We start from the raw sequence: 20,608 nt of genomic DNA, 5'->3' as shown, positions 1-20,608 counted from the left end.
TCATCCCAGTCAATCTTCTGTGAAATGCCTCTGATGAAATGATGTATTTCCTTAAATAAAGGGACCAAACCTTCTGTCATTACTCCAGATGTGGTCTGACTCGCACTTTATAAAGTTCCTCTCAGGTATATACTCCAAACAACTCCCTTTAAACTTGCACAGATGTTGTTGGAAATGCGCAGAAGATCATGCAGCATCTGTGAAGAAAAATCAGTTAACGTTTCGGGTCTGGTCACCCTTCCTCAGATACGTTAACTCTAATTTCTTTTCACAGATGTTGCTAGACCTGCTGACCTTTTCCAGAAACTTCTGTTTCTCTTCCTGGTTTACAGCATCTTCAGTTGTTTCGGTTTTCATATCCTTGAAACTTGCCATCTCTCTTATAGAATTTGTCATTTCCACCTTGGAAAAAAGATTCACATTTGTTTGGTCTCCCCTACCCTGAGGAAAAAAGAAACCATGGCTAGTCACCCTATCATTGCTCCTCATAACTTTATAAAATTCAATAAAGCCACCTAAAGTGTCCAGTGCTGCAGGGAAATAGCCTCAGCCGATTCAGCCTCTCCCTATGGTTCACGTGTTCCAATACTTGCAACACCCTAGTAAAACCATTCTGAACTCTTGCAAGTTTCCCAACATCTTTCCTATAACAGGGAGACTGGAATTGAAAGCAGTCTGGGGATTCCAAAAGTGGCCGAGCCAATAAACCGTACAACCGAACCATGATCTCCCAACTCCTATACTCAATGCACTGCCCAATACCAGCTAGCATACCGCACACCACCTTCACTGACCTGTCTACCTTCAACCACACTTTCAAGGAACTGTCAACCCACACTGCATGGTCTTTTTGTCTGTCAACACTTCCCAGGAACTTGTCATTCAGAGGTTGAGTCCTATTCTGGTAACATCTTTCTGAAATCAGGGAGACCACAATTGAATGTAATATTCTAAAACTGGCCTCCCCAATGCCCTACTCAGCCACAACGTGCCCTCCTAACCCCTATACTCAGTGACAGAATCCCTACAGTGTGGAAGCAGGCCTTTCGGCCCATGGGACCATACCAACCATCGGAACAGCATTCCACCCTAACTCTGTACCCTACCATTACCCAAAGCTCATCCAGCTAACCTGCATGGCTTTGGATTGTGGGAGGAAATTAAGAGCACCCAGAGGAAGAGCACCCAGAGGAAGCCCACGCAGACACACAGGGAGAATGTGCAAACACCGCACAGACAGTGGAATCGAACCAGAGTCCATTTATTGGTCAGCGCATTCCATTCAATGTTAGTGTCCCAAATGCCATGTTCAGCACCTGATCTCTCTGAAACTCTACTTTCCAAGAACTAAGCAGTTGTTCTGAGCTCTTCGGAGGGAATTAAGGTCAGGATGAGAAAACAGGAACTGGGTTGAGTTTTAGATCTACAAAATGACTCTCCATCTTTCCACTCTGTTTCTCCCCCTCCCCCCACTCTGTCTGTTCCCCACGCTCTGTCTCCCCACCCCCCAACAGTCTGTTCTCTTTCTCCCCCCTGTCTGTCTGTCTCTCCCCCTACCTCTGTTGGTCTCTGCCCCCCCCTTCCCCCTGTCTGTTCCCCTCCTCTCTAAACCCACTTTCTGTCCCCATCTGTCTCTGTGCCACCCCTTTCTATCCACCCCCTCTCTTTCCCCACCCATTTCTGACCCACCCTTCTCGATCCAACCACCCTCTGTCTGCCGACCCTCCTTCCCAGTCCCCTAGTTCTGTACTCCCCCACTGCAGGGCAAATATCTTGTCTATTTACCCTATCCATGCCCAGCCTGATTTTAAAAATCTCTTTAGGTCACCATTCAGCCTCTGACGCTCCAGGGAAAACAGCCTATCCAACCCTGGCAACATGCTATAATTCTTTTCTGACCTCTTTAAAGTTTAAGAACATCCACCTGATAGGAAGGAGAACAGAATTAAATGGAATATTGATTCGGCAACTTTTGCAATGTCCTCTACAGTCACAATATGTCATCCTAACCCCTATACTCAATGCTCTGACTGATAAAGACAGGCAGACCAACTGCCGCCTTCACTATCCTATCGACTTGCTACTCTACTGTCAAGGAACTATGAACCTGCACTCCAAGGACTCTTTGTTTAGCAGCACTCACCAGGAACTTACTATTAACTGTATAAGTCCTGCTAAAGTTTGCTTTTCCAAAATGCAGCAGCTCGCATTTTTCTAAACTGAACTCCTCAGCCCATTCACCCATCTGATCCAGATCCTCTTGTACTCTGAGGTAATCTTTTTCACTGTCTACTACACCTCCCATTTTGGTGTCATCTGCAAACTTACTTACAATACCTCTTATGTTCACATCCAAATCATGGATATAAATGACGAAAAGTAGTGGATCCAGCCCCGATCCTTGTGAGACTCCACTGGTCACAGGCCTCCAGCCTGAAAAGCCCCCTCTGCCTTCTACCTTCGGGCCAGTTCTGTACTCCATGTGATCTAACCTTGCTGACCAGTCTCCCATGAGGAACCTTGTCAAACACGTTACTGAAGTCCATGTAGATCATGTCCATGCTCTGACCTCAGCAATCCTCTTTGTTACTTCTTCAAAAAAACTGAGTCAAATTCATGAGATATGATTTCCCATGCACAAAGCTGTTATTGGTATCCAGGATTTAACTCTGTACATTGGGGTCTGCGTTGCCCAGTTATAGGTGTTAATATTCTGGATGAAGTTCAAGGACGCCAGCATTTTCTCAGTGAGTCTGTATTGAGTCTTGTTCATGTCACCAACACAGGGGAGTTCCTTTTGAAAGGCAGTCCTTGTATCCCTTGCCCACCAGGAAATAGTGTACGTGTCCTTACCTCTGGATCAGGAGGATCAGGCTCAGAGTTGAGTAACAGCATCTTTGAAGAGGCTGATTAGTAAACCTGCCCAAGCCACCAGGCCATACTGTCTCCCAGCTGTCCCTGCCTGAGCCTCCAAACAGACCCTTCCTGTAGTTTCTCTCCTGTCAGACTCTCCCATTGCTCAGTTTGTCCAGGATCCCCTCCTGCTGCTGCACTGCTCCTGTCCCTCACTGACCTGTCCATCCCCCAGTGTTCACCACATTCATTCATTGTTTACAATCTCGTTGTCCCAGTCCTCCAGCCCCGCCCCCTCCACCCTATAGAGACAGCTCAGTGGTTGGCACTGCTGCCTCACAGCACCAGGTACCCGGGTTCGATTCCGGCCACGGGCGACTGTCTGTGTGGGGTTTGTGCATCCTCCCACAATCTAAAGATGTGCAGGGCAGGTGAATTGGCCATTCGAAATTGCCCATAGTATTGATTAAATTAGTTAGGGGGCATAGGTCTGTGTAAGTTACTGTTTGCAGGGTCGGTATAGACTTGTTTGGCCGAAGGGCCTGTTTCCATACTGTAGGGTTTCTGATATATTGGGCAGCAGCTGCTGTCAATCACCTGGACTCCTGTATGATCGGGAGCTCGTGCTGTAGGAGGGGAGACAAGTGCATGGGTGCAGTGCTGGCAATTGTGGGATTATGCACAGTATAGGTCAGTGCCTGGGAAGGAGGCTGTGGGTGTGAGGGATTAATCTATCATTAGCAGCTTCATCCCTCTAGGAGCAGGACCCAGGGGAATGGCCCCTCTCTTGCTACCCTGATATGTGATCAGACTATCAGTGGTGCAGCGTTTTGCAGAAAGTTATTAGAACTCTTTTGTGAAGATTCAGGGTTGTTATGGAAAGGGACAAGGATGGGCCTGCAATTAGAATTCTAATTTGGCTCATTTTAGTCAGATGGGTCTTGGCCAGAGTGTGCAGGAAGCTGTGTATGCAGGATGGTTCTCATCAGGAGCTAGGAAACTGGATTCGAAGAGAGAGTGTGTGAGAACTGGGTGTGGAGGAAAGGAGTGGGGGGATTGGTTTGGATTTCAGTTCACAGAAGAGAGAAATTGTGAGACTGAGGTTTAAAGCTTTGGGGGAAACAAGAAAACTACAGTTTAATACTACAATTGTCTTATGAATTTCCATCCTGTATTAACAGTGGTAACTTGTGTGCTCTGTTGTATGGTACTGAAAGGGTGGATTTGCGGATGAGAAATACAAATTGAACTTCATGGTCAAATCTGATAGTTACTTGATCCGTGCCGATCTGAATATCATTGGCCTTTTCATCTGGATGGAAAGGTGTGCATTCTGTCCGTGGGCAAATATTTCAAATCTCAATGTGACTGGAAAAGTACTGAGACACAGCCAAGTCCATGTCAGCGTGGTGAGTGTGGAGAGAGAGTTCATTTGTTTTTGAAAGTCTGAAAAATCATGGCACATTTCCCAGGAACAATGAAGCCACAACTTTGCTTTGTAAAAGGACAAGTCTTTAATTAACCATGCAACCAGAAAGACACAAGGATACCTGCACCATGGGGAACACTATGAAAACGGGATTGTTGTAAAGGGGTTCATTCTCGATCATGGATTGTAATCCATTGGCATTGTCCCGTCGGTTCCAGCCCCGCAGGGAAACACTGGAAATATGATGGATGTAATGGAGGTTTCAGTTATTAAACTGTAAAAAGTGCAGAACAATTTACAAGGATGTTACCAGGGCTCAGGGGTCTGAGTTATAGGGAGAGGTTGGACAAGGGAGGATTTTATGTTTGGAGCAGAGGAAACTGAGGGGATTCTTTTCTAGAAGTGTATAAGACCATGAGAGGCATGGATAAGGTGAATGCACTCAGTCTTTTTCCCAGGAACTCAAGGATTGGACGACTTGATTGGATCAGTTGAAGGTTAGAGGAGAAAGAATAAAAGGGAAGCTGGGGGGCAACTGTTTTACACAGAGGGTGGTATGTATATGGAATGAGCTGCCAGTGGAAATGGTTCAGGCAGGAACACTCACAACAGGTAAAAGACATTTGGACAAATACATGGATAGGAAAGGGTCAGAAGCAAATGGGCCAAGTGCAGGGAAATGGAGTTAGCGTGGATGGACTTTCTGGTCAGCATGGGCCAAAGGGCCTGTCTCTGCTGTCAGACTCTATGACTCTAAGTGCATTTGCTATTTCTCCCACTAACTCTGTTGGTATCCTGGGATGTATCCCATCAGGGCAATGAGACTTGTCGACCTTTAGCTACATTAGCATATCCAGTTCTAACTCTTTCACGATAATGGTTATTATCTAGGTCCTCACCTTCCTCAGTCTCCTTATCAATTACTGGCATGTTCTTCATATCCTCCACTGTGAAGACTGACTGCTGTGTACTCATATTCCTGAACCCTGCTGGATAGGAATAACTAGGCACAGAACTCTGAGAGGTCTTCTTTGAGACTTTATTGATGAGACATGGCAGTTACCTGGATAGTGTACAAGCAAAACACCTTCAGGCAGCATCAAGTAACTCCCCACCTGTCTGATGTACAGCTCCCATTCTTATACCTTTGTGGTTTGGGACTTTGAATAGAGACTGTCTCTCAGTATTATCTCCATGGCAACGGCAGTTAGAAAGTCTAGTTCAGTTCAGCACTTTGTGGTTAAACCACACACCCCTCCCCCACGCCCCTGTGGCTCCCTCAAGTATGTGATAGGCGCTTCAGTTTCAGTGGGGCTGTCTGTCAGGATTCTGATGTGGAGGAGCCGGTGGACAAAGTTTAAAAACCACACAACACCAGGTTATAGTCCAACAGGTTTATTTGGAAGTACAAGCTTTTGGAGTGTGCTGTGATTTTTAACTTGCTTAGGATTATCTCTATGGTAACAGTTAAGTGCTTCAACAATTAGAGGCCATATGTTCCCCAAACATCATGTTCCCCTCTAGCAGTATAAACTGTTATTCCAGCCCTGGGGATAGCTATTAATCACTTTTCTCCCCCAATCCCATCTCGCTTTCTGTTGATCTTTAAAGTTTTTCTAATCTCCATGGTCATTGCCAATCTGTATGCATTCTATTTCAGTTTGATAGACTCCCTTATTTCCTGAGCCACCCATGGCAGATTATTCCTTTTTTCCTAAAGTCCTTCCTTTTCCCTGATATATACTTTTGCTGAGCACTTCAAAAAATTTCTTTGATATTCCCGCACTGTCCGTCAACTTTCCCACCATAAAGTCTTTGTTTCCAGTCTACATTAGCCAACTCCTGCCTCATCCTATTGTCGTCTCCTTTTGTTTAAGCACTGGATCTTGGGATTGGATTTAATCTTCCAACTTTTCATCTTTGTTCTAAATTCAACCAGACTTATCAGAATTCTTTTATCAGATTACGTGGTGAGGCGATGTTTCCTGGGTGTTTTGGTTTTCATTGTCAGTGACCTTGGCTTTGTAATAAAGTACAGGATGGATATTCACACTGCGAATGTACGACGCAATCTAAAACCATAAATCACTGTCTCCCCTCAGTTTAAAATTGCAAAATCATTATCTCCTACACGCTTCCTCACTATCTAAGATTGGAATGCTAATCCACCTGACTATCTGTCATTTTCCGAAAATCTCCTTTGGTGAAGGTGGTGATTTTTGGATTCAGCTTTCCAGTTATTACCGCCTCTCCAAGAACACCCTGCTTTATCCTCAATCATAGAATAGCCTTTATCCACAATCATAGAATAGAATCTCAACAGTGTGGCAGGAGAGCATTGGCCCATCAAACCCCACCAACCATCCAAAGAGCATCCCACCTGGAGCACTCCATCCTTTTAACACTGCATTTCCCATGGCTGATCCACTGAATCTGCACAATCATGGAGACTGTGGACAAGTCCACACGACCCGCCGAAGCGCAACCCACCCATACCCCTACATTTACCCCTTACCTAACACTACGGGCACACACAGAAACACAAAAGGTAGCATGTGTACCTGAGATGAATGAACCTGGACTTAGGAAAATGTGACAACAATCACAACTAGTTAGAATTACAGAATCCCTTAGGCGCACAAAGAGACTATTCGGTCCATCGAGTCTGCAATGACCTGCTGTCCCACCCTACCTCCATAACCCCACATTTAGCATGGCTAACACAACCCACCTTACCTACACACTACAGGCCATGTTAGCACAGCCAATCCATCAAACCTGCACATCTGTGGGAGGGTCACATATTATGTCTAAGTGCTCAGGATTGTGGATGAAGGCTCACAAATACTTGACTCTGACGCAAATCCTCTTTTATTTACAAAATAAAATCTGGGGGAAATTGCAGCCAGACAGATTTCCAATTATCTCATGAGGAAGAGAATTCACAACTTGTGCCCCTGACCCAGGATGCGCAGTGAAGTCACAGAGGTCTGGGAACCATCAGAAATGTAACAAGTTGTGTGCAAGGTGGGGGTGAGACAAGGACAAAAAGACAGTCTGTCACACGGGGGAAGGCAGGAGAAATTAAATTGCAGAAATGGTAGTCCCTCAAGGCCATGGGGAATGGATTTAGGGCTGGGAAAGAAACCAGGAAACAAGGTGAGCAGCTCTGAAAGAAATACATTGAAAAAACAGATTATAACAACATAGAGGGCAGAGTACACAGTCTGAAATTGCTGCTCTCATTGGTGAGTACATAACGCTGTAAAGCCTGGGTCATTCTATTACAGCCAACACATGCAGGATAGGCCAAGTGTCCTCGATCTGTGCTGAACTTTCTGATAAATTTATTCTGACATTTGGAATTCAGGTCGGATGATGTTCATAAATTCTCAAATTGGACTTGACTTTAATATTCTGGAGAAATGTTAAATCAATCACAATGATCCCATTCTGCAGACTTTAGTCCGCAGCCCTGCATGTTCCAGCATCTCAGTTACATCCATGTCCTTTTATTCTAATGTGATGCTGGTTACTGCCTCTGCCACCCCATCAATGCGTTCCTGCTCCCCACCATCTCCGAGTGAAATGAATTCTTCCCTCCCTTCTTTCTGGGAATTAGTTTCAATCTAAATCCTCCAGTTTCTGACCTCTCAGTTAATGAATAGCTCCTTCCTATCCACTCGATCTGGATTCCTCAGCATTTTATCACTTCAATTAAATCTCAGCTCATCCTCCTCAGAAATCATCCCCAGACTATCCAATCTCTCCGCAGAGCAGATATTTTCCAATTGTAGAAACATTCTGATCAATCTCCTCTGTACCCTCTCTGGTGTGATCACATCAACCCTGGAATAAGGGGATCAGAAATGTGGGCAGTACTTTAACCGCAGTCAATTTCAGGGTTACCCTTAATTCTGTTTGCTAAAAACTGCTCGTGTCCTCCCTTTGCTTTCCTTAACTCTCTCTTTAAATCCTTCCTAGCTGATCTGTAACTCTCTATTGCTTCATCTGTACCATTTTGCCTCATCAACACATAAGCCTCTTTCTTCTTTTTAACAAGAGATACAATTTCTGTAGTAAACCATGGTTTACAAACTCTGTGCCAGTTGGGTCACCCCACAGACATTGACTTTCCAAAGAGAACAATCCAAGATTTTCTAACCTCTCCCAATCCAGGCAACATCCTGGTAAACCTGTTTCCACCTTCCCAAAAGCCTTCACCTTCTTCCTATAATGTGGTGATCAAAACGGCACACAATCCCCGAAAGGTGGCCTGATCATAGTTTTATTATCACTCCCCTGACTAAAGAAGGCAAGCCTGCCATTCACCTCCTTCACCACTTTCAAGGATCTTTCAGCTTGCAACTGAAGATCCCTCTGTATATCAGTGTTGCTCAGGACCCTTCCGTTTATTGTACAAATTCCTCTTGCTTTGTGTCTTCCAAAATGCATCACCTCACACTTGTCTGAATTAAAATATATCTGCAATTTCCCCACAAAACTTTCTGACTCATCTCTTTCTTGCTGTATCCTTTGACATCATTCTTCACGATTCACAACTTCAACAGTTTGTGCCATCTACAAACTTGCTAATTAAAACGTTTACATTTTCAAACTTTTCATTTATATATATTACAAGCAACAGATGTCCCAGCTCTGACCCTTGTGGAACAGAGGCACTGGTCACAGACCTCCAGCCAGCAACATACCCCTACACAACTGTTACTGGAAGAAATATCAAAGAGGAGCCTTGAGTTCTGTGCTGAGCACCACGACCAATGTTTATTCAGAGCTCCTTACTAATACAGGATGGGAAAGGTCCCTCTCTGGCTCCCCCAGATAAGTCCAGCATTTTGATGTGTTTACTTCATACGATCCCCCTGACCTGAACTCCAGAGTTTGGAATGTCAGCTCGGATATTTCCATGTTTCCTTTCCCAGTCTCTGATTCTCTCAGCTCATGCGGCTGCTTTGCCAGTTCTTTTACAAATGGTTTAACCCTATCCTTGTCATTGCACATCTCCAGCCCTCCCACTACCACACATCTCCAGCCCTCCCACTACCACACATCTCCGGCCCTCCCACTACCACACATCTCCGGCCCTCCCACTACCACACATCTCCGGCCCTCCCACTACCACACATCTCCGGCCCTCCCACTACCACACATCTCCGGCCCTCCCACTACCACACATCTCCGGCCCTCCCACTACCACCCATCTCCGGCCCTCCCACTACCACCCATCTCCGGCCCTCCCACTACCACCCATCTCCGGCCCTCCCACTACCACCCATCTCCGGCCCTCCCACTACCACCCATCTCCGGCCCTCCCACTACCACCCATCTCCGGCCCTCCCACTACCACACATCTCCGGCCCTCCCACTACCACACATCTCCGGCCCTCCCACTACCACACATCTCCAACCCTCCCACTACCACACATCTCCGGCCCTCCCACTACCACACATCTCCGGCCCTCCCACTACCATACCCTGTGGTATCTGCATAGTCCATCCGGTCACCAATTCAAAGGGGGACTGTCCCGTCCCCTTTGCTGGGGTTGTCCTCAGTTTTATTAGGCTGCTAAATAGTACTCTAACCCATCGCTGTCCTGTCTCTGAGAGAGCCTTAGTCAGACTAGCTTTCAGTGTCTGCGTCATTCCTTCTACTGTCCCAGAGCTCTGGGGGTGGTATGGGGGATGGGATTTCTGTTCAGTACCAAACAGGGCACATAGCTAAAGAGCTATGTTCCCTGTAACATTTGTCCCTTGGTCAGAATCTGCAGGGGAATGCTTCCACCCATTGAGTAAACCTATTTACTAAAACCCAGCAGGACTTCCTTCCCTGGGATTGGGTGTGTGTGTAAAATCCATCTGTAATTGTTCCCATGGGCCCCTGGGTCCCTGCTGCTGCCTCCATTTTATTGCTTTCCCTGGCTCACACTGTGAACAGACTACACATCTTCGACAAAACCTTGCTGTATTTCTCCCTGTTCCAGGCAAGGATTGTAGTGGATCATCTGATATTGCATTTTATCCTCCCCAATATGGGCCAGCCCATGATATGTTTTTAATAATGTTTGTCTTATACAGTGTAGTGGCACTGCTGGATCATCCAGACTCTGACGTGTCCTATTACTGCCCCACCCTTTTCCCATTCCTGTTTCTGCTGTTGTGGGACTGTTTCTGGGAATATCTTTAAACCTTCCTCTCTCACTTCTGTAGCTACGGCCATTGCCATCTCCTCAAATGTCTGCACTATTTCAGTCAGTATTTCACATATAAGATTATTAAAGGATTGGACACTCTGGAGGCAGGAAGCAAGTTTCTGCTGATGGGTGAGTCCTGAACCAGAGGACAAATTTTAAAAATAAGGGGTAGGCCACTTAGAACAGAGTTGTGGAGAAACTTCTTCACCCAGAGATGGTGGGTATATGGAATGCTCTGCCCCAGAAGGCTGTGGAGGCCAAGTCTCTGGGTACTTTCAAGAAAGAATTGGATAGAGTGATTAAGGATAGTGGAATCAAGGGTTATGGGGATAAGGCAGGAGCAGGATACTGATTGAGGATGATCAGCCATCATCATAATGAATGGTGGTGCTGTCTCGAAGGGCAGAAGGGCCTACTCCTGCACCTATTGTCTATTCACCTGCCTTATCCACAAACTTACTGCCCCATTGGTGTGGGGTTTTGACTACCTTGTGAGCTCTAATTCTCATTATTGCTGCTTCACTGGGAAAGTTAGCTGCTTCCACTAACTCTCTGACCTGTCCTTCATGCTCTACGTGCCCACAGACAGGGTGATTTACCCTCACCGAGCCCAGGCTATCACTTGGTCATGAATTATACCAAAGGCATGCTGTCTCTCTGTGTATATGCTGACTGCCTGACACCTGGCTAATGTCCGCGCTTCTGTCAGGGCTCGTGATGGTTCTGCCATTTCTGGGTAATTCTCCAAAAAAGTCCTCCAATAATTAAACAATCCTAAAGTTTGCCTTAACCCCTTCACAGTGTGCGGGTGGATAGTTTTGAAATCATGGTCTTTCGTTTCACTGGGATTGTCCCCCTCCGTTCCTGATTTGATCTTCCTGATGTGATGTCCCAGGTACATCTCTCCCTACCTTCCCACGCTCTGTGGGTTAATTTTAAGCCCGGCCTGCCTGACCTGACCCAATACTCTATGTAATATCCGGATATGTTCTTTCTCACCAACTGAGGCAATGAGGTGTTGGTAAGATTAAATCGATGCACTCCATCAGCCATATATCGGTGGGATATACTGGAATATTATGAGGTCCCTGAGGTAACTGGATCCAGGTCTACTGCTTTCCTCAGACAGTAAATACTAGCTTATTCTGACCGTTCTAGGTCCACAGTAACCCATTCACAATATCAAGGGCTGAGACTGTATCCTGTTGCAATTTTAATCCATTAAATAAAGTGGTGTGGTTCACTACTGTAGGATACTCTTTAGTGGCAGATTTACTGAGGGAGGTCTAATCAATAGTGAGGTGGGATGAGCTGTCCGGCTTCTGTGAGTTAGTCTGGGATACTGTTGGTCTGACTATTCCCTGCTTCTCTCAATCTGTTACTGTCACAATTATTGCCTTCTCAGCCCCAGCTTTAATGGGATCCAGTTTGGGTGGGGAGTGAGAGGGCCCTCGATTTTTACAGGATCTACAGATAATAACCCACATTCCTGTTTGAGTTACCCGCCCTGCTGTTTGGGTCCTAGCTATAACTCCCCAGATTCTGTGACTGTTCCAGTCTCCCTGCAAGGTAACTACTCTGGAGATGTCGCCTCTCCTTTGCTTCCTGTCCTGGGCCTGGCCAGATTGTACCCATATTAGAGTTTGTGCCTCTACATCAATAGTTGCTCTGAACTGTTCTAAAATGGCAACTTCCAGAATGGTCCCTTCCTCAGTTTCACACTCCCATATCTGAATATATTTTGCCATATCGATGATCTGCATTGGGACAGATTTATTTCATCCAGCTTCCTTGATTCCCTCTCCAACTGCTCTCATTTTAGTAATTGAGGGGTGAGGGGCAAATCCGTTTCGGTAACTGATATAGATGCTCCTTTTATTAATATTTGTTCTGCTGGTTCCCAAACACAGCATCAATGAATATTCATGTGCCTACGTGAACACAGGCACACACACAATGTGAACATCTATCTCCCTCTCTCTGCCTACGTTCCTTGTCTATGTGCCCTTTCCTGCTTCCCTTGTAACATTGTGGGTCTGGTTACCCTCCCTGTACTGCAGTACCCTCCCTGTACTGTACTACCCTCCCTGTGTTTCTGAGTTTGTCTCAGCTCTCATGGCCCAATTCAGAATGTGATTAGAATGATCTCCCACTGGCAGTCCCACGTTTATAATTACAGTTAAATAGGGTCCCATGTCATCTGTTAAATACATCAAACCTATTTCATCATCACAGGTTGGGGTTTGGTAATCCCCCGTGGTCCTTACACACCTCAGGCTTCCTCTCTGTATGATCCTCGATATTACCCTTGGTTCCCTGAGACACCAAGGTTATTTTAGCCCATTCAGTCTGTCCCCTCCCCAGTGTATCCCTGTAATATCTGTGAATGCCTGGAGGCACTCATCGGCTGTGCACTGGGGGGGTCTCAAACCCTCACCCACTCATTGCAGAGACAGGTTCTGCTGTACACGTCCGGGCATCTTGGCATAAAGGATTTTGGCCTAACACCATCATCGGTGAGACTGTACCTCAACTAATTCATCCATATTGTCCCAATAAGGTCCGTTATTACCATTTCTCTATCAGGCTGGGTGTTAACACACCAACATCTGTTATTCAGCAGGTGAACGGTTCATGTTTGGTTTTTGTCAGTTCCCTTTGTTGCTCCCTACTGTCTGTCCAAGTTGACCTTTGATGCCCAGTGGTGCCACAGACACGGCCTTCTGGGCCTTATAGGGCGGTGGGTCATCCCACCCATTGTCGTCCCTCTGTCCATACGTGGATGCTTTGTCATCTAACCCGTTCCAGTCAGTGTCACCATCCTCACTGCCTTCTGAGGACAGCGGGGCACTCGGTACCTCCCCCACTGTAACTACCACCTGGCCCTTTGGCTTTAAGGCCTCACGTCAGAGAGCCACCACCTTCACTTGTTCCTGTTTCCCATAATAATTCAACACATCCTGTCATTCCTGGAATAACACAGAGCAAAATGTGAATTTGGTTTTACTTGAAATATTAATAATTTGACATTCACTTTACATATCTTTAAAGGTGAAAATTCTACTCTGATTATTTAAGTGAATTTAACATGATCATACAGTGAAAATAACCCTCATAATCAACGATAATGAATGAACTGAATAATATGTGATTATTTGTACAAGTTCTTGCATTGAAAATTCAATTTTATTTAATGTTTGTCACCCATTACACCATGGGCATTGTTATTAGGGAATAAAGTAATGGAAGGATATCAGAGAAAATAAATAGACTTGAATTTTAGCTTCACTGGAATAATGAACCAAAACAATATTTGGAAATATGGGTAAACTACATAACAAAGTTTCCAGTGTCATTATTGACGTGGAAACTATTTTAGTTTGCTAGTTGTTTTGCACTAAGAATAATTGGAACTGAATTGTGATTATGAATTGACCATTTAAAATATATTTTAAAGAGAATAGTCATATATATTTTTTTGGAGGAAATTAGGAAAGTAAATAAATATGTATACATTGGTATTAATAGTTTTAAAATGTTTAGAAGTTGACTGGGATTATTTGATTGAGAGAGGCTGCATGATTATTAAGACTAATTCACCTTTTTCATTGCATTGTTGGTTTCACTAGAATCTGTTGTGGTCTAAGCTCTTGTTGTGTGCAATGGACTGTCACTCATAGCTTAATTAACCTGCGAGTCCCTGATCAGGTTTCCTTTGTCTGTAAGACAGTCTGTAAGTTTGGGGCACACCTGCTTTTCTGAGGGGAAACAGAGATTCTTTTCAAAGGAAATAAGTGGCAGTTCTCACTGAGAATGTTTTCTACCACACACCATAAACAGGGAAGGGTTTTTCTGAAGAATTTCATTGTCTATCTATAAACTGATGGTACCTGTGTTTGTCAGTTTGTGGAGGATTCAGCACATTTGTTCTGAGCTGTTTTTATACAAGCAGTTGGCTCATTCTGTCTTTGCCAAAAATGTTGTTTACTTTCCCCTTTTACTGTGATTCTGCAGGTTAGAATATTCTGAGAGTCAATAATGTCCAATAACTGAACATTGAATGATTTTGACTCTAACAGAGCAGTGGCCTTGTTTTCAGCTCATTATTCACTTTCCATTTCCTGGTTGTGTTGAATGTTACAGAAACAGGCTCTGAGCAATGTTTCCATTCACTTGTGTTGGAGTCACTGACAGCCACGTGGTCAGTCAGTTTCAGGCTGATGGATCAGTTTCTCTGTCCTATTAGATGGTGGTCACTTGCTCAGTTTCCGATGGCTCACCTCAGCGTCAGTCCATCAGCTGCTGAAACCCTGCATCCAGCATTTGTTCCCTCTCACAGTGACTACTCCAATACAGTCCCAGCTTGTCTCCCACATTCACCTCCACATCCTCATGATCACCTCAGATTCTACTGTCTGTGTCCTTTCAGCAAGTTGTGTAAGACACCGACTTCAGTTTTAACCTGATCTATATTATGTTCAGAAAGATCATTTCAAAATGTGGTTCACTGCTTCTTCAGGACCTTCCTGAAGAAGGGCTTATGCCCGAAACGTCAATTCACCTGGTCCTTTGATACTGCCTGACCTGTGCTTTTCCAGCAACACATTTTCAGTTGTAATTGTAGTAACCAGTTAATTACAAGTTACTGACAAAATATTTTAAGAGAAGCTGCTATTGGTGGTGGAAATGCTGCTGGTTGGTATAAAAGAGGGCTTGGGTGAATACTGTACTCGGTTTTGATGAGAAAGTTGAGCAATGTAAGATTCTTTTATCTTTGTTAATAAGAAGAGGCAGAGATTGTAGCTAGGACATCCACAAACATCTACCCTCACCACCACTGATGTTCAGTAGCAGCAGTGCCAATCAAGCGGGCTGCTTTATTCCGATGGTATCAAGTTTCTTGAGTGTTGTTAGGGCTGCACTCATCCAGGCAAGTGGGAGTATTCCATCACACTCCTGACTTGTGCCTAGTAGCGTTTGGACAGGATTTCAGGAGCCAGGAGTTGAATTACTCTTGTAGCCACTGTGTTTATGTGGTGAGACCAATTCCGTTCCTGATCAATGATTATTCACAGGATAATGTTGATAGTGGGTGTTCAGTCATGGTAACACCATCGAATGTCAAGGGATGGTGGTTAGGTTATGTCTTATATGTGATAGCCTGCATTTGTGTGGCATGTATGTTACTTGCCTCCTGTAAGCCCAAGCCTGGATATTGTCCAGATCTTGTTGTACTTGGACTTGGACTGCTTCAGTACCTGAGAAGTAAATTATTTATTAACACTAAATAGTCACGAGATTATGCAAATTCCTTTTTCTATCAAATGTCACGGACTGTATCTTATGGTCACTCTCCTATTCACTTTCATTATCTTTTTATTTTCTTCTTAATTCAGACACAAATGTTTGAACATCGATCAGTATAAAATTACATAAATTAAAATCACATAGCATGTTTCGACAAGTAAACTAATTGAATGAAATACATTACTTCTGTATTGTCTGCATTTTGACAAAAAATAATTCTCTTCAATAACTATTGAATGGCTCATTTATTGTCCTCAATCCATCAATCTAAGTATTATATTTCAGTCTTCAGTTTACCGATCTTAATGTACGTCTAATCAACATCAGCGCAAAGTGATTTTAAAATATTGAGTCAATTTATTTGTTCAGAATACAACATTTATTAGGAATTCACTATCCTTATAATAATTGCAGAATAATTTGTTTGTCTTTCTAATGTGTTTCGTCAGATCCATATATTATTTTAATCCATATTTTAATTTAATCCATTGAAACAATGCGATTGTTTTCAGGTCAACTATCCCACAATGGAACCAATCATTTTGCATGCAAAACGCTTTGTAAACTGACTTTTGCTGTTTTGAATAATCACAGTAATCTCAGCCTTATGAATTCAGAAAACTGGAACGACTTTTCACTGCAATAATTCCTGTTCATGTCTGCACATTGCACAGTCATGTAGCAAAATTAAATTTCTCCTTCTTACAAGTGTACTGATAGATTTTCGAAAATCTAAGTGTTGCTCTATCTAATTATTGTTCAGTTCAGTAGGGGGTATAAATGTGTAATAATGGCTCAGTACATGAAGTAATGTGAAGATATTGCAATGTACAAACTCACAATGATTGTGAATATCAATTTTTATTTTAACCATGGAAACACAGTTGAATTGATTAAATTATATTTCACTTCAATGCTCACATTCATTGTATTTCTAATCACAATAAGAGCAAACTATTTCATGTGACAAAATTATTTAAAATTCATCTCACTTTTTTATGGATACAAAATAGAATTAACACCCGTTTGTTCTTTCCTTGACCAATCACAGTGAAGTTTGAATTGTAGAATGCTAGACTGATACAGCACGGAAACAGGCCATTCAGCCTAACTTGGCATTCCGGCCAAGTTTCCTAAACTAAACTAGTCCCATTTCCCTGTGTTTCTCCCATACCCCTTTGGACGTTTTCTATCCAATAAACTGTCCAAAAGTCTTTTAGATGTTGTAATTGTACCAGCCACTGCCCTTCCTCTCACAGCTCATCCCAATATGTGAAAAACAGTGTGGAAAAGTTGCCCCTCAGACCCCTTTTAAATCTTTCCTCCTCACCTTAAAAATTATTTACACCGTAGAATCTTTAAGACTGCAAAGTTATTAAAAGTTGAGAGGTATTTAGAAGCAGCATAATACTTTATTCATACTTTATCGGTGTTCAAACATTTGTGTCTGAATTAAGAAGAAAATAAAAAGATAATGAAAGTGAATATGAGAGTGACCACAAGATACAGTCCATGACATTTGATAGAAAAAGGAATTTGCATAATCTCGTGACTATTTAGTGTTAATAAATAATTTACTTCTCAGGTACTAAAGCAGTCCAAGCCCAATTCATACTTTAATCAGTGATGTGAAGCAAATAAATTCAAGATGTTGTGATCATTATAATGAACAACAGTTACAAGTTGAGACAATGTTGGTTGAAAAGCAATTCAGTCGACACTTAGATATTTTCTAATCAACTCTGAGGTGTTTTGACACATCTCTGTTGAAGGTGGGAATTGAACCCATGGCTCCTGGTCTACTAGTACACACATTACCATAATATTCCCATGCAGGAAGGGCAGGACTATAATCACATACTTACTGTGTTTATTCACAGGGAAAACTGCTCAGATATTTATTGTTATAATTGGACTAGGATTGTATTAGACAGTTCCATTGTGTAATGGATAAAAAGAATTAGTAATTTCTAATAATGATGGAACGAAGCAACAATGGTCTTAAATAAACATAAATCTCATGATAATCAAGTAAGTCAATTTGTTTGAAGCAGTTATTCATGTGCATAAGTTAAAATTAACCTGCTTTTTAATGCACATGAATTGGAAATAAAGCATTAGTCATTCAATGTGACTACTCAGCGAAAGACAACTTCCCTCATTTTCAAAAAAATGTGATTTCTAAGAATTCAAGATTTATTGTAAAAGCATAGAACAAACATTTGTTAATTCTGGTTTATTTACACAAGGAACACGTGTAATTTAAATAATGCTTAACATGAAAAATACTTAGCTCTTATTGTAATAATCAGAACTGTAACAATGTTAGAATTGAAGTGAAATACAATCAATACAAGATTGTAAACAAAACTGTGGATGCTGGAAATCACAAACAAACTCAGTAATTGCTGGAAAATAACTCAGCAGGTCTGGCAGCATCTGTGGAGAGAGTTGGGCCCAGTGACCTTTCTTCAGACTGCACTTTTTCTTACAACCAATTCAATCCAGCTAAGATTCCACACTTAAAATTATTTTTGCTAAGATTAAGAGATTGTAGAGTGCAATATTGTTTGTATCAGTTGATGTACTGAGACATAGTTCCACATATACAGCTGGAGATATTGGATTTCAACAATGATTACCGGTTAGATTTTGGTAATAATTAGTTTTAAAATGGCTGATAACAAATTTAAGAATGATGAGAAAACCCCTATTGCAATGTAATTGTGCAATATGTTGGAAAAAAATTAAATATTTATGTGAAAAATAGTTAGCAATTTCTTAATTGATAAGACTGATTAATGATCCTTCCATTAATACGAGAATTCAAATAAAAGAGAATGAGAGAGTTAAAATGAGTGTTGGGTGAGAGAACTTTGGTTGATTGCAGGTGTGTTGACCTGAAAAGAATGTCAATGTTTCATTATGATACTGGCCTTAATAAATAATGGATTGAACGAAAATGTAAATCTCATGATGGTGTGATAATTGAAATGACAATTAAATAATATTTAATGTGAGAATGCAACACTTAAGATGATACAATATTTTCAAAGCAGTTTGTACTGGATAATGAATTAAAATATTGGGTTAATTTTTTTAAAAATCTCACTTTAGAAGATTATTCATCAGAATTATTCTGTCATTGAAAAAACCTCATTTCTTCAAGAATTCTGCATTTCCCTCATTTTCTGTCTTTTATCCACAGGGATCTGTACTGGAACCCTTCTGTTTGCGATGCAATTATATAGAAGTGACATGGATTAAAATCTAATTGGGTGAGTTAATAAGTTTGCAGATGATATAACGTTCAGTGCAGTTGGGGACAGTGTAGAGTGTTGTCAATAATGCAGCAGGAAAAAGAGAAATTGCAGATATGGGCAGAGTAATTAAAGGTGAAGTTTAATCCATACAAGTGTGAGGTGTTTCACTTTGGAAGCTCAAATGTTAAAAAAAAAGTAGATAGTTAATGGCAGGACCCTAACAGCTTTATTATTCAAAGGGATCTTGACGTTCAAGACCATGGCTCCCTGAAAGTGACCATGCAAGTAATTAGGTGGTTAGGAAGGCAAATGGCATGCTTGCCTTTATTGGTCAGGGAACTGGTTACAAGAGTCAGGAAGTCATGTTGTAACATTTTAACACTTTGGTTAAGGCATACTTAAAGTATTGTATTCACTTTTGTTCGCCATGTTCCAGGAAGGGTATGGATGCTTTGGAGAGGGTACAGAGGGCATTTACCAGGATGCTGCCTGGATTTGGAGAGGCGAGAAAAATTCAGATTGCTTTTTTGTGAAGTGGCGGAGACTGGGGGAAGACTTGATGGAAGTCTGTACAATCATTAGATACGTAGATAGGGTTGACGGTCAGAAAGTTTTTCCCAGAGTTGAAGCGTCAAAAACTACGTGACATGTGTTTAAGGTTAGGAGGGAAAGTTCAAGGGGCATGTAAGGGGCAATTTGTTTTGTACACAGGGAGTGATTGCTGTCTGGAATGGACTTCCAGGGTTGGTGGTGGAAGCAGATACATTAAGGCTCTTTAATGTTCATTTCGATAATTTGGAAGGATATGAACCAAGGGTAGGCAGAAGGGATGAGTTTCTTTTGCATTATGTTCAGCACAACATTATGGGCCAAATGGCCCATTCCTGTGCTGTACAGATCTTTGAGAGAAAGCTAATGTCTATCTCATATGACATTTAATCTAATCAATATTTAGCCACTGGTGTCAGAAATAGGAAGGAAATAAGTAGATAACGAACTTGACTATAATCTAAAAATATAGTCAATTAAATTTACAGAGGTAATTTTTTTATATTTGTTCTGAATTATCAGATTAGCAACTTTGATGGAGATGTGTTTAAATTGTTTGCAGTTATTGATGTTCTGACCCAAAATTACCCTTGTTAAACTGAAGATTGGACCAGAAACCTGTTAGAAAACTTGAAAATATTCAGTAAGGTGCGATGCACATCATAATTTCTTACTGCCTATACTACAATAACAAAATCTTTCAGGTCTACACCAAAAAGCATTGATTTGCAGCCAATGCTCATTATAAATATCTGAATGCTACTCGTTTCAACAATCAAAGTAATCTCAGCCTCATTTATAAAGAGATATCTTAGACATTTCACTAATAATTACTGTTTATGTTGACACATTGCTCGTTCAAACATTAATGAGATTTCTCATTAATATTCAGTTCAATGATAGCATATTAATAATTTAGTTATTAATATCTAATAATTGATCAATCCAGTAAGGGATATAACAGTGGAATTATGGTTCAGTACATTAACTGATGG

The 20,608-nt window shown here is 42.2% G+C and overlaps 1 long non-coding RNA gene across 11 annotated transcripts in view; it reads left to right on the top strand.

The window, feature by feature from the left end:
- The window catches only part of LOC140470988 (uncharacterized), a 55,917-nt gene that overhangs the window by 29,322 nt on the left and 5,987 nt on the right, over positions 1 to 20,608 (top strand). For all 11 annotated transcript variants that reach the window (XR_011956832.1, XR_011956830.1, XR_011956828.1 and 8 more), the window contains one exon: positions 19,010 to 19,079. This is a non-coding gene — a long non-coding RNA (uncharacterized lncRNA). The remainder of the gene's footprint in view (positions 1 to 19,009; positions 19,080 to 20,608) is intronic.

This window comes from Chiloscyllium punctatum, chromosome 52, assembly GCF_047496795.1.
Source record: "Chiloscyllium punctatum isolate Juve2018m chromosome 52, sChiPun1.3, whole genome shotgun sequence".
Lineage (NCBI taxonomy): Eukaryota > Metazoa > Chordata > Chondrichthyes > Orectolobiformes > Hemiscylliidae > Chiloscyllium > Chiloscyllium punctatum.
The sequence above is the reverse complement of the archived record's forward strand: the minus strand, read 5'-3'. Positions and strand labels throughout refer to the sequence as shown.